This window comes from Thalia democratica, chromosome 4, assembly GCF_965202585.1.
Source record: "Thalia democratica chromosome 4, ktThaDemo2.hap1.1, whole genome shotgun sequence".
Lineage (NCBI taxonomy): Eukaryota > Metazoa > Chordata > Thaliacea > Salpida > Salpidae > Thalia > Thalia democratica.
Genome location: NC_139168.1, coordinates 61,879,809 through 61,885,444, shown reverse-complemented (window position 1 = coordinate 61,885,444; position 5,636 = coordinate 61,879,809). Strand labels below are relative to the sequence as shown.

General features: G+C 23.3%; 1 long non-coding RNA gene across 1 annotated transcript; it reads right to left on the bottom strand.

Moving 5' to 3' along the window:
- LOC145835290 (uncharacterized) lies at positions 1 to 1,064 on the bottom strand. Its single transcript, XR_014369849.1, has 2 exons — positions 937 to 1,064; positions 1 to 187 (listed from the first exon to the last, which is right to left on the bottom strand). It is a non-coding gene; the product is annotated as an uncharacterized LOC145835290 (long non-coding RNA).
- Positions 1,065 to 5,636: the final 4,572 nt, after the last annotated feature.

The following is a 5,636-nucleotide window of genomic DNA, read 5'->3' as shown; positions in this document are numbered from 1 at the left end:
ACTAAGACTACTAGTTAGCAATAAGAAATTAAAACGCATATCTTCTTGGATCCTTTAGGTCAAAGTCATCATGGAGTAAATGCCCAACAACTTCTTTATATTCCTCACCAAAGTAGGAGTGTTTAGGAGGGAACTCGCTTCTTTTTATTTCGCGCTTACCTTTCATCCAGTAAATGTAGCTTTCTACCTGAAATTAGTTTCAAAGTTTTTCAAAAACTAAAAACTATGAAAAAAAGTTTTGTGTTTATTTCGAATGACATTAAATTGTCTTGGTTCCTGACTTCGCTATTAAAACTTTAAATTGATTTTTTAATTCTTGGTTTATTTTTATTTTTTCCAAACTTGTTTATAAATTTTTAAATTTATGAGCTAAATGAGACAAAAAACTATTAACACATAAACTTTTTGTAATTTTTCAAAAGACAATATTTAAACAAAAGACAATTAATAAAATAGCTTAAAAGAAAAATTTAGTCTTGCAGAAATCATAACGTATTAAATTTAATTTAATACATAATATATATTTGTTTTATTAATAGATAACAAGGTTATGTGCTTCTTCTTGAGTTTATTTCTTTGTTGATAAAAAGATACTTTTTTTTTAATTTACAGCGTGTAAAATACATTGATTTAGTTTTAAGTTTATTGAACTATAAACTATAATATTCGATTTATCAAGTTTTGTTGCTATCTTAAACAAATTTTTGTTATAGTTTGCATTGTTCTGAAAATAACTAAAATAACTAAAAATAAAAAAATTACCGCAAACATAAAACTTTAAAGTTTTCTTACAGTATAAAAAGTGTATTTTTAATTAATATTTTATTTATCCTCCAGTAGTTGAGATAACATTGTTTGTTTTCTAAAAACCAAAACATATAACATTAATAATCTACTTAAGTCTTTTTTGATTTATTTATTTATTTACAAACTAACCTCTTCGATGAGATACACCAATTTATCTTTTCTCTTCTTCTTACTGATGGTGTCAACCACTAAAGACAAAGAGGATAAAGTTTTATACAAGTCTTTCAGTTCTTCTTCCAAAAAATCTGCCATCCTAATTCGTTCCTCCACACTCAGCAGTCTTCCTCTACTAGTCATTGTTGGTATTTAAAACAAAACTTTTCTGTGTAAAAAAGTTTATAGAAAGTAAATATATTTTGCTTAACTTCAACATTTTCTAAATTTCAAATTCAAGTTTTCTTTATGAACAAAAATAAGTCACTTAAATTTTTGTTATTATTATAACTCCTACCCTATTTTTTTCCTTCCTTATTTTTTTATTTTTATGTTTATATTTATTATTTGTTTAACTTTTACTATCACTGTTACCATTAACCCTTAGATTTGATCGAGTGGGAACTTAGCAGGTGGGAATTGTACGCGGGTTGGAGCTGAGCGCGTCTAACATTTATATTTGTTTGTATAGGTCTTGTTTGAAAAAAATTAAAAACTATTTCAACCGTCTACTCTAATTAGCTTGATATAGTTTGAAGTATTACTTAATTATTAAGATAAAAGTTGTTTAATTAGTGATGCTTTTTACTAAAAATTTTGTTAATTTATCAAAACAGTTTTTAGTTTGTACAATAAATGGTTTCAGTTGAAACAAATAAAAAACTAATTTATTCACAAACTAAAGTTTATTCCGTCAGTTTTGTGTAATAAAAAGTTAAAGACTTTTTGTTGGAGAACCAAAACTTTTTAAAGTTTTTGTCGTGTAATTGAGTATTCAAAAAAGTTATCAATCAGTCTGTTTTATATAAAACAATTATTATAATCTACGATAAAAATAATTTAAGATTTAAATTTTTCAGTCAATATTCTTTTATCTTATTGCTTTAGAAAATTATATTTTTGTACTGATAAAACATTATTTTAAATTAAAAATGTATTAAACTTTAAAAATGTTCATCCAAAATTTTAATGAAACTATTTTTTTTGAATTATTATGACTATAGCTATATGTTATTGTTAATATGACTCTATTAAATACATATTGCCTAACTGAATTAAAATTTATTATGAGATTTTGAAGAAGACATACATAAAAATCAGTTTAAAACTTAAAAGAACAAAAATTATTAAAAAATACTAATAGTGTAGACCAGGGGCGTATTTTGACTGGTTTCCTGTTTCCTGTGAACCACCTGAAAAAAAAAGACTCTTAGAATATCACTAAAAACCTTGTTTATTGACTATGTTTTGGTTATTTGATAAACTTTGAATAATGAATGTTTAATATATAACACTGAAAGATTAAAAACTTGCAGTAATAAAAAATGCTCGTTTTTGCCCAGCTGAAATATATTTTAAATAATATTTTAAATGTGACGTCAAAATAGGTAAACGTTTTAAAGTAGCATTTTTTTCTAGGAAGATTTTTACTAAGATGATCTTAGTTCGCATCATAAATTGTTACTTAGTATAGATAACTTTTGACTAAGTATTGTTTTTGAACTAGTAAGTAAAATTTTACTAAAAAAATGTCCAATATAATCACTAAAGTTTTATTTTACTTAGTTTATTGTATATAATAATGTTGTGTTAAGCTTTTGTGGTATGTTGTTATACAATAATGTTGCGTTTGTACTTAAACTTTTATATTTTTTGTTTATGTGTCAACCAACTGGGTTTAAATCTTGAAAAGTTCAATTCAGAGAGTTTTCAAAATCATCTTTAGACAACTACACCACCTGGCAATTTGTTATTTTATCATTTAAGGGTATTTTAATATTTTTTTAAGTTGTTTTATTTTTGTATATCAGTTGGCCACAAAGTTGATTCTTAAATTTTTTTGAAATTTTCAACCCAAAGAGATTTCAAAACCATCATTAGAATCCCTGCACCATCAGGCAACCATTTGAACAAAATTTAAATATATATTAATTTAATTGTTTAAGTCTAAACACTTTTTTAGTGAAATACAAATTTTTATAGATTAAATTACTTGTAAGAAAAATTTGTAAGAACTCCATCTAAACTAACATTTAAATCAAAATTTAAATTCTCTTTATAAATATTTATTCTAGTTTTAATTATTTCATATAATTGTTCTCGATAAAAAGGTTAACTTTTTATAAAGTGAATTAGTTATGTCTGCAATACTTTTGTTTTAAATAACATATTTGAATTTTGATATACAACTTGTTTCATATTTTTTTCTTGTTCTTTTAGTTTTAATTTATCTAAATTTAATATAGTATAATAAATAAAATAAAAAATATTTTTCTGTTACTACTTATATGTTTTTTTTTTATTTCTAAGCAGAAAAAAACATTTTAAGCACAAAATTTTTCGGCTAAATATTGCGTACTTAACTGGCAGTGCATACCTAAAAAATGCGTACTTAAGCGGCAAAATACGAACAAAAAAAAATTGTGAACCCCAGTTGAAAAAAGTCTAGACACGCCCCTGGTATAGACTGTGACGGTAATTTAAAAAAAGATAAAATATATTGAAAGCGACAATTTACAAAATCATTCAGTATTATCAGAATTTGAGCTTTTAGAATTTAAGATATCATTACCCTAGTTTAACGAAAGAAGTATTTTTTAGTATTTCAAACTATATTACAAAGAAAGAACTATTAACTTTAAAGAAATAAACAGCTTACAAAACTAAATGAATGACTATTTCTACTTGCTGCTTAAGCTAATTGAAAAAATACTTAAAAAATAAAAACTTTATATTAAATGATTACTAATTATTAAAATAAATACTGTTAATACCTAAAATAAAATTTAAATGTTTAGTAAACAGTTTTTAGTTTTGTTAGAACTTGACTGGTGAAAAAGTTATAAATTTCAAACAGTATTACTTAGCTTCTATACTAAGATCATTGAAGCTTAGTATTCAGTAAATAATTTTCAACTTCTACCTATATTTACAAAAAATAAGTGTTTAAGTTTATGCTTATGAACGAGCAAAAACAATACTAAACTACTTATTAGCAACAGTACTATTAAATAAACTACTTATTTTCTGCTGAAGCGTATACTTCCAAAAACTTTCGTCTGTTTACATAAAATCACACAATAAGTACAATCCTTTGTTATTATAATAAGGTTTGGTTCGACATGTTGATCTTTTATCATAAGTAAGGTTTTATTTGCACAAAATCTAATTTAGTGTAATAACAAACTGAAGTTATCAACAAAGAAAATATAAAAGCTACTTTTTTAGATATTAAGCAGCTATCGTTATTCCTAAAACGAATACTTTTAAGAAAATTAAAATTTTTATATCAGCTCTACAAGTAATTAGTACAGTTAAACTTTTGAATTACTTTAAAAAGATTGTAAATTGATACATGTGTTTTCTAAATATTATTTTCTAAATTTTCCACTAGTTTACTTTTCAATGAGTTTACTTTTTACTCACACATTCACCTTACTTGATATTTTAGATTTTTATCATAAAACTAACTTGTTTCGTGTAACACACATGGACAAACTTATCTTTGTTATAGTTAGTTATAATTTTTTATAAGTTAAACTAGTATAAATTTGGTTGTGTAGTATCAATTTTTTTTCCAGAAACAAAAACTTATTACGATTTTTTTTGCTTTATAGAAGAAAAGTTGTTTAAAAATAACATTTAGTCTCAGTTTCTTAGTAAAAAGTGATTTTACGTTATTTTCGATGTCTATAAAATTCAAACTAATTTAAATAAATAAAAACCATATGTGTAAAATAGGTTAAAGCTGAGTGCAATAATATGAAAATAAAAACTACTTGTTTAGTTAGATAGGTTAGGGTTTTTAATAAAATTAAAAATAAAGACTTGGGTAAGGTGATTTAAGGAAAAATATATAATTAGAGTGATTTTTAAACTTTTTCGATTTTTACGTCACTAGTTTCACTTGTTTAATCTAGGAGTCATTATTTTTACTTATCCAATTTTGAGGTAATTATTTAAAATATTTTAATTTTGGAGACACTATTTATACTTGTTGGACTTAGGGATATAGTTTTTACCTTTTCCATAAGTTTTACATTTTAAAATCAAACTTATCATATTTTACTGAATTACTAGCTATAAAATCTCATTAAAAAAAAGTGCTAATGATATCTCAAGCCATACAGTGTATAAATAGCTTCCATCTACTTACCCATATTGAATTGATAACCGTAATTTTTTTAGTGTTCTAAACAATGTTTTATTTGTAGGCAATATTTAAAATTTATCACTTTATAGACTTGGATTATAATTAAACAAAATTTGTTTACTGAAATATTTATCTACGATTAGTTTTACATTAAGAAAATATTCAATTTGTTTGTTGCGTTAAAAAAAGTTTATTTTAACAAAATTCTTTTTAGAATATTTATTATCAAACTTAAGATAATAAGAAATAAATGAATAACTTAAAAAAAAAAAAGAAATGTATATGTTACTTATCTTACTAATGAGTATATTCTATCCAAAAGCTTTGTTAAACATTATTTTATAAAGAAAAAAAATAGTTCCGTTTATGTAACTAGACTATTTGATTTAAGTAATTAAAAAAGATTTATCAAGAAAATACGATGTTATAACATTATACAAATAAAAAGCAATGTGATGTAAAATGTAGTTTAGTACAAAATAAGAGATAGAACTTTATATCTAAAAATTATGTAAAATCGAAA